The 9,790-nt window shown below is 36.6% G+C and overlaps 1 protein-coding gene across 1 annotated transcript in view; it reads left to right on the top strand.

Moving 5' to 3' along the window:
• Window positions 1-9,790, top strand: part of TMEM117 (transmembrane protein 117) — a 437,355-nt gene that overhangs the window by 105,465 nt on the left and 322,100 nt on the right. The window lies entirely within an intron of this gene.

The following is a 9,790-nucleotide window of genomic DNA, read 5'->3' as shown; positions in this document are numbered from 1 at the left end:
GGGAAATTCTCAGTTATAATTTGGTCAAGTATCCCTTCAGGCCCTTTCTCTCTGTCTTCCTCTTCAGGAATTCCTATGATAAGGATGTTGTTCCGCTTGATTGTATCACTCAGGTCTCTAATTCTCCTTTCCTGCTCCTGGATTAATTTCTCTCTCTTTTTTTCAGCTTCCTCTTTGGCTATAACTATATCTTCTAATTCACTTATTCTTTTCTCTGCCTCGTCAGTCCTTGAGGTGGCTGCCTCCAGTTTGTTATTCACCTCACCTATAACCTATTTTAACTCATCATATTGCCTAGTCATTGTCTCAGTTGATTATTTGATGCTTTTATCAACCCCAGTGATTAATTTTATGACAAGTTTTTAAAATTCTTGATCCGGTATGTTGTCTAGATCTGCCTTAAGGAGTTCTATGACTGTGACTTCCTCCTGGAGGTTCTTCAGGGGAGAGTTCCTTCATTTTGTCATTTTTGCTAGTTTTCTGTCTCTTGTCACCTTTAGAAAGCTCGTTGTGCACTGTGCACCTGTTAATATTTCTCTGTTAAAGGAGGCTTATTGACTGTCCACGGCCTGTCATTTCAGGGAATATTCTTTTAATGGTGTCTCTCAGTTTCTCTTGTTGTGCTTTGAATATTATTTCCCTACTCAGCATTATCTGGGACTTGCTGTCATGCACACTTTGGCTTGTTTCTTGGTGTAGCCTCAGGTATCCTTCAGGTTCTCTTCCTTCTGGAGTCCGTATTTTCCCCTTCCGCTCTTGCAGATGAGAGTATTGTCCTTCTCAGTTCGATCGATGGGGCAGACGAAGTTTACAGAGCTCCCTTCCTCTCCGCCTTCTTGGCTTCTCCCCAGTGGTAGTCTTTTTAAATTGGAAGTGAATTTAATAGGACTTAATTTTTCTATGTTATCATAATTATTTTATCTACTTCCATAAATATGTCTGACAAATTTCTAAGATGACATCTTTATGTTTTCCCTTTGCTTATACTGGGGAAAGGTCTCCATTTCTTTTTAAAAATCATTTACATCTTTTCTTCAAGTAAAATCCTACTCCAAATTGCTCAGTCACAATCTTTCTGGGAAGTAACCTGAGAATAAAAGATTCCTTCTTTTACTTCTTTGGTAATATTGTCAGAAAAGAGAGAGTATTTATGTATTATATGCATATTATATTTATTTAATACATAATTATGTAATTTATATATCTGTCAGTCTTATATATATATGTTGTTTAAGAGCTCAGTCATCAAGGACTTGAGCTACATGCATTTTCTGGGAAAAGTCCTGTGACTCTTACTGTCTCCCAGTTGAAGATTTCCTTAGTCTGCATCTTTGCAAATAGATTTACCAGTTGTATTAATTTTTTAGTACAAAGTTGAAAATCACCATGCAGCTGAAAGAGCTGCGTAGTGAATCACCCCCAAATTCAGTGGCTTAATGCCAGCATATTCAGGGGCTTAAAAACTGATATAAAACAGCCCTTTTATTTGCTCACATGTCCGTGGATCAGCAATCAGGGCTCTTCTGCCCACCTTCTGTGGCTGTCGTCTGACATGCTTAGGATGGCCTCACTCACGTGTTCGTCTGTTGGTTCCTGCTGTTGGCTGGACCACAAGTGCCCAGCGGGCTTGTGTAGGTTGTTGACATGGTGGCAGCATCCCAAAAGTCACAAGAGGGAGTTCCCAGCAGCAGGGAGGCAAGCCCAATACACAAGCAGTTTTCAAGCCTCTGCTCTGGTCACATTTGTTTATATCCCATTGGGGAAAGCATGTCGTATGTTGGTGAGGAGGACAACCATACCGGCCATAGATACAGGCAGGTGTGGTAGATTAAGAGTCATTATTACAAACATCTATCATACATGTTTGTATGTTGACTTTTTTTGGATATATTCAATCTTGTTTTTGGTCAGCATATTATAAGCATAGACTCTAAATAAAGGAAAAAGAGTGGTGTGGACTGAAAGGAATTACATGCATTGAGAGCTCATGGTGCCAAGCACTTCCTAAGTGCCATCTCATTTAACTTTGTGAACTTGTAGTGTCAAGCCTGAGATGCAGAGAGGGTAAATAACTGGTCCAAGGTCACAGTTAGCAGGTCACACTCCAGGCTCATGGTGGTCTCGAAAGGATTAAAAAAAACAGAGTAGAAAATATCAGTAGTGGTACACACATATTGAGGATGGGTACTGTTTCATAAACTGTATTTATTTTTGTGTGTTGGTTCACAATGCATAAATAAGATTCTTGCAATGAATTCTTTTTTTAAAGCTAGCAAGTCACTCCATTACCCATATGGCCTCCCACAAGCACATGAAACCGGAATGCACATAACCAGTGGGTATTGAAAATATACCACTCTTTTCCCACTTCTGATTTATCTGAAAGGTGTACCTTTACTACTGTATTACATTGACATAGTGTTTTAATCAGGTGCTGAGCACCTGACCTTTTCCACTGCAGTTAATCTCTTTTTATCAGCATCTACTAACATTTCTTTGGGACTTAAAGAAAATCATGACCTTAGGAAAGATTTGATATTCTGAGATGGAAGAGATTAGGACATAAATTTCCCTTATTGATAGACCCTTTTAAAAACTAATAAAGAGCAAAAGAGGCACTGGAACAGTTTGGATGCGATGCCATGGGTTTGAATGGAAACATTTGTTACTCAGATTTTGTGTGTGAAAGAGGTAAGGGGAAAGTCTTCTGGTCACAATCTATTACTGTTTCTTAGATAATCTCATTTTTCTTCAATCATGCAAAATGGAATGTTTGCTATAAAATCAGCGCACATACCGAAATGTCTTCTTTTATTTGCAAAGTGGAACCTTTCCATGAAATGTTGGAGGACAAAGAGGCTTTTAAGGAAATACTAACAAAGTAGGAGCCTTTCCCATTGAAGTATCTTTGAACTGAAATAAGTTCTTACCCGATGGCTTTATGTGAAGCTTCTCCCTTTGAGATTATTTTTTTTTCATACTTACCCAACATGAATAAAGATTGCAAATTAATAAACCAGGAATCATTTGATAGAAAACTATAGGAGGAAAATGTCCACAAATTCTTACAAATCTCGGCGTGCAAAGAATTCACAGAGTAACTTGAAATTCTCTAGAGTACTTTATAGATTGATTAGAGAATTTTTAAAGCACTCATCTTTTGTGCTCACCAAGTAAAGTGTGAGCTGGAAAGTTATTTTAAAGTCATTTTACTGGAGGGAAAACAGCAGGATTCTGCCAGAGCCCAAATGCTAGTAAAGTTGCAGTAAAACATTGGAAAATTATGAGGTCAAAGCTTTATATTTTTATGAAAATATATTTTGGACAAAGGTGATATGATTTTTCTAAAATATGTTATATTCCAAAGAAACACTGAAAGGCAAAGTGACCAGGTTATTTGTCATGATATATTTTGACAGTTGGCTCAAACATAAGAACTTCTAAAGAAGGTTATGACTTTTTAGATGCTATGATAGTTTTTCATTTTAAAAGTGCTTGCGAAAGGTACTTGTAATATGGTTGTATTTTACTGATTTTATTTCAAATCTTGTTTTTGTATGTGGAGTATTATTTTGAAAGGAAACCTGTAGCCCGTAGCGATCAGTTTATAAGTAGTGTCAGATAACATTAAAAAAAATCAAGATGTTAGTAAACAAATGATAGAAATGGAAAATGCAGGTAATGAAAAGAAGGGAATTTACAAAACAAATCAAGATGAAGTGAGTCCGAAATCCCAACAAGCATCCGGCTGTGTCTCACTGGCCGCACTCCTCCTGCTGGCCCGGGGGCGGCGGGAGAACACCCGGTCAGGGAGAGAGCCAGCCCGGATGCCTCACACAGAGTTCCGGGCCCTGTCGGTTCAGCAGCGTTCTGTCCACAAGAAGTCATAACTCCGTTACACCTGAATTCCACGTCACTGCCGCACCTCTTGTTTTAAATTTGTCCTTTTGGGGTTATGAAGTTTACTGGGAAAGAATAAGAGCCTTTGAATAAATATTTATTTTAACGGGATCTGAGGTGTAATGCACCAAGAAACGTGACGTTGGATTACAATGGGGAGAATGACTATAAAGTTTTTTTTTTTACTTTTTTAATAACTTCATGTATATAACATATATTATAATATTATATATACTAATTATTTAAATGTTACTTGTTTCACGTTAATTGCTAATGTTAAAATGCTAGATGTTAAAAGCAACATTGGTTCGTTTTAGAACATTTTGAAATACAAAAAATGTTTAAAGAATAAATAAATCTTCTAGAATTAATACTTAGATATAATTGTGATTAACTTTTTTGCTATAAATACGTTGAAGATTTTTTTTCTCTTTATTTTTTTCTTTCTTTGAATAATAGTGGAGCTGGATATAAAACTGGAAGTGACTACTGTTTTCCTTTGGCACTTTGAAGATGTTATTCTGTTGTCCTGTTGTATCTATTACTATGATGTCTTCATAACTTTATGATTTTTATCTTTTCTAGACAGTGATATTTTCCCCATTATTACTGTTTTTAAAGTCTCTTTGTCTGTATAGTTCTGCATTTCACTGCAATAAATGCCTAAATGTGGATTTCTTTTCATTTATCTTGCTTAGAATATTTTGGGATTCCTCATTTAAAAGTAACATTTTTTTTTGGTGATTTTTGGAAAATTCTCAACCATTATCTCTTTAGATATTGCTTTTTCCTGACTTACATAATATCATTTCTGGAATTTCAGTAAGACATAAATTGTACTAATTCATCTCCTTCTCCTTCGCTCAACTTTTCACACCGCATCTTTTTATCTCTCTGTGCTGCATTACATATTATCCACAGATGTTTCCCAGGTCTCGAATCCTGTCTCAAAACTCTGAACCAAACTCCTGCTTTTTAACCTATCAATTGGATTTTAACTTCCAGATTATCTTCTTCATTTCCTTAAGTTTTGTTGTATTTTATTTTGTTTTCCAATCAGCCTTCTTCCTCCTTCCTTAGTGTTATGGGCTTCATTATTCTCCCCCTAAAATCATATGTTTAAGTCCTAACCCCCAGTACCTCAGAATGGGACTATATGTGGGGACTGGCTTTTATTTTTTTATTTGTATTAAAGTTTATTTTATTTATTGAGAGAGAGAGAGGCAGGGAGAGAGAGAATCCCTGCTGTGGGTGTCACGGGGCTGAATCTCACGAACTGTGAAATCATGACCTGAGCCCAAATCAAGGGTTGGGTGTTTAACTGACTAAGCTACCCAGACACCCCAGGGCTGGGCTTTTAAAGAGATAATTAAGGTAACGTGAGGTCATATGACTGGGTCCTAATCCACTATGACTGGTGTCTTTGTAAGAGGAAATTAAGACAACAGATGTGACCTTGTGAACACACTGCAAGAAGATGACCACCTGCAGTCAAGGAGAGAGGTTTTAGAAGAAACCAAACCTTGGGCTTTGAGCCTCCAGAAGTGTTAGAAAATAAATGTGGTTTAAAGCCATTCATTCTATGATGTTTGTTTTGGCAGCCCTAGAAAACTAACATACATACTAGGATCATTTGTTTGGGTGTGGTTTCTATTTATTTTTAAATCTCTTTTATTATTTTGAACATATTTTTATCTGTTTTCTAGTTCTTCATTTCCATTGGCTTGTGCACCTGTACATTTTATTGTGAACTGATCTCTCAATGAGGGTTTTAGTTAGTGTCTATCTTTCCTCTTAAAGTGTTCCTATTTTTGTTTTTAGGATAATTAATAGGAGATTTAAAAAGAGCATTGTAAAAAATGTTTATTTATTTTTGAGATAGAGAGAAAGAGAACAAGTGAAGGAGGGACAGAGAGAGAGAGAGAGAGACACAGAATTGGAAGCAGGCTCCAGGCTCTATGCTGTCAGCACAGAGCCCAATGTGGGACTCAGTCCCACAAGCTGCAAGATCATGACCTGAGCTGAAGTCCGATGCTCCATGGACTGAGCCACCCAGGTGCCTCTAAAAAGAGCATTTTTAGTAACAATGCCTGTATTTGAGTGGTTTTCTCTAGAAGCCTCAGTGGCTAAATATCCTCTTTAAAAAAATACTTCATTGTGGTAAAAACATTTGACATGAAATTTAATCTCATAATTAAAATTTTTAAAAAATATTTATTTATTATTGAGAAAGAGACAGAGCATGAGCAGGGGAGAGACAGAGAGAAGGGGAGACACAGAATCTGAAACAGGCTCCAGGCTCTGAGCTGTCAGCACAGAGCCTAACACAGGGCTCAAACCCACAAACTGCGAGATCATGACCTGAGCCAAAGTTGGATGCTTAACCAACTGAGCCACCCAGGTGCCCCTCATCATTTTTTTAAGTCTACAATACATTATCGTTGACTGCAGATACAATGTTGCACAACAGATTTCTAGATTATTCATCCTGCTTAACTGAAGGTTTATGCTCATTGATTAGTAACTACCTATAGCCCCTGGCAACCACCTTTCTACTCTTTGAGTCTATGAAGTTGACTATTTTAAATACCTCATATAAATGGAATCATACAGTATTTGTCTTCCTGTGCCTAACTTATTTTACTTAACATAATCCTTAAAGTTCATCTGTATTGTCACCTATTACAGAATCTCCTTCTTTTTAAAGAAGGAGTTCAGTAGTGTCTCACTGCATGTACACACCACACTTCTTTGCTCATCCACTGATGGACATTTAGGATGTTTCCACATCTTGGTAATTGTGAATTGTGCTGCCATGCATATAAAGTGTTAATATCTTTTCAAGATACTGACCAGTTCTTTTGGATAAATACCTAGAAGTGAGATTGCTGGTTCATATGGTAGTTCCATTTTTTGGTTTCTTTTTAAATTTATTTATTTTTGAGAGACAGCAAGAGAGAAAGTACACATGCAAGTGAGGGGGAGGAACGGTGAGAGAGGAGAGAGAGAATTCCAAGCAGGCTCCGCACGCTGTCAGTGCAAGCCTGATGTGTGGGTTGAACCCACAAACCATGAGATCATGACCTGAGCTGAAATCAAGAGTCAGGGGCTTAATCAACTGAGCCACCCTGGCACTCCGGGAGTTCTATTTTGAATTTTGTTGAGGAACTTCCATACTATTTTCTGTAGTGGCTGCACCATCTTGCATGCTGACCAACAATGTGCAAGGGTTACAATTTCTCCACATCTCTTCCCACACCTCTGTTTTTGCTGTTGTGTGTTTGTTTTGTTGTTGTTGTTGTTGTTTTTTTTGCCATCCTGACACATGACCTCTCATTGTGGTTTTGATTTTCATGTCCTTGATAATTAGTGATGTTGATCATTTCTTCATCTATCTGTTGGCCATTTTATGTCCTTTATAAAAAAATGTCTGTTCAGGTCCTTTGCCCAGTTTTAAAAACTGAGCTATTAGTTGCTTTACTCTTGAGTTGTAAGAGTTCTTATATTTTTTGAAGATTAAGCATTTAGCACATACATGGTTTGTACATGTTTTCTCCTCCTCCATAGTCTGCCTGTTCAGCCTACTGATTGTCTCCTGTGCTGTGCAGAAGCTTTTTAGTTTGATGTAGTTCCATTTGTTTATTTTTGTCTTTGTTACCTATACATTTGTTGTCATGTTCATGAAATCATTGCCAAGACCAATGTAATAATGATTTTTCCCATGTTTTCATCTAGGAGTTTTACAGTTTCAGGTGTAATGTTTAAGCTTAATTCATTTGAGTTGATTTTTATGTGTGGTGTAAGATATGGTCCCAATTTTATGCTTTTGCATATGGATATCTAGTTTCCCCAGCACTATTAATTGATGAGACTGTCCTTTGCTCATGTGTGATATTAGCAACACCGTCAGAGACTGTTTGACTAAACATGCATGGATTTACTTCTAGGGTCTCTGTTCTGTTTCATTGGTCGGTGTCAGTCTTTACACCAGTACCATATTGTTTTGATTGTAGTTTTGTAATGGATTTTGAAATCAGGAAGTTTGATGCCTCCAGCTTTATTTTTTCCTCTTAATATTGATTTGGCTATTTGTGGTCTTTGTGGCTTCTTATGAATTGTAGAATTCTTTTCTACTCTTGTAAAAAAATGTCATTGGGAGTTTGATAGGGGTTGCATTAAATCTGTAGATTATTTTGGGCAGTATGAATATTTTAATAGTATTATGTCTTCCAGTCCATGAACAAGGGATATTTTTCCATTTGTTTGTATCTTGTTTAATTTCTTTCATCAGCATTTTGTGGTTTTCAGTATATAGGTCTTTCAGTACCTTAGTTAAACATATTCCTAAGTATTTTATTCCTCTCAGTGCTATCATAAATGAGATTGTTTTCCTAATTTCCTTTTCAGATAGCTCATTTTCAATGTATAAAAATACAATTGATTTTTGTATGTTGATATTGTATCCTGCTACTTTACTGAATTCATTTATTCTAACAGGATTTTTAATGAGGTCTTTAGGGTTTTCTACATGTAAGATTGTGTTATCTGAAAATAGCAATTTTACCTCTTTCATAATTAAAATGCATTTATTTCTTTTTCTTGCACAATTGCTCTGTGTAGGACTTCCAGTACTAGGTGGAATAGAAGTGGTAAGCATGGGCATTTTTGTCTTTTCCTAATGTTAAAGGAAAATATTTCGAGTATGATGTTATTTGTGGGCTTTTCATATATAACCTTTGTTATATTTAGGTAATTCCTTCTCTTCCTAGTTTGTTCAGAGTTTTTATCATGAAAGCGTGTTGAGTTTTGTCAAATGCTCTTTTTTTGGGGGGGGGCATCTGTTGAGATAATCATGTGATTTTTATTCCTTAATGTGTTAATGTGGTGGATCGAATTCTTTTGTTGTTGTTGTTTGTTGCTTTTAGCACTTTGAATATTATTACCCCCCTACCTTCTGTCCTGCAAGGTTTCAACTGAAAAATTCACTGACAGTGTAATGGTGGTTCTCTTGTATGTGATAAGTCACTTTCTTTTTACTACTGCTTCCAAAATTTTCTTTGTGTTTGACTTTTGACAAGTTGATTATAATATGTCTTGGTGTGAATTTATTTGGCTTTATCTCTTTTGGGTTTCATTGAACTTCCTTGGATTTGTATGTCTCTTTCCTTCCCTAGACTTGGGATGTTTTCAGTCATTATTTTGAATAAGCTTTGTTGTTCTTTCTCTTTCTTCACTTTCTGAGGTAAACAGCCTACTTGTAGATATTCTGTAAGTCTCTTAAGCTCTCTTTATTCTTTTTTCATTACTTTTTCTTTTCTTTTTCTCCTTTGGATGCCTTCTAATGACATATCTTTTAGTTTGCTCATTCTTTCTTTTGCATCTTCTAATTTGCTGTTGAAATTTTCTGGTGAATTTGTCATTCAGTGATTGTATGCTCAGCTTCATGATTTCTGCTTGGTACTTAAAAAAAATGATCTTTGTTGAACTTGTCACTTTGTTAATGTTTTTCTTATCTTGACCTCAGTGATTATTATAGTTATTTTGAGTTCTTTGTCAGGTAAATCATAGAACTCCTTTTTCTTTAGGGTCAGTTTCTGAAGATTTATCTTATGCTCTTGTAACACTTTTGCCTGATTGCTCATTCTACTTGATGTCTGTGTTGGTGTCTGTACACTCGAAGCAGTAGGTGCCCCTCCCAGTCTTCACAGAGCAACCTGTACAGAAGTTCCCCACCCGTCAGCCCTGCCGGACACTCTGGGGCCTCTGTGGACACGTTCACTCTCCAGGTTGAAGCAGGAGGCTCTTATTTTAGATTGCTTGTTTTGTGAAGGCCCAGGGGGAGGGAGCTATCCTATCTGTAAGTACAAACTGCTCTCTCTTTTCCCCAATC

This window comes from Suricata suricatta, chromosome 10 (genome assembly GCF_006229205.1).
Source record: "Suricata suricatta isolate VVHF042 chromosome 10, meerkat_22Aug2017_6uvM2_HiC, whole genome shotgun sequence".
NCBI classification, from domain to species: Eukaryota; Metazoa; Chordata; class Mammalia; order Carnivora; family Herpestidae; genus Suricata; species Suricata suricatta.
Note: the sequence above shows the minus strand (reverse complement) of the source record. Positions and strands in the feature narration are given on the sequence as shown.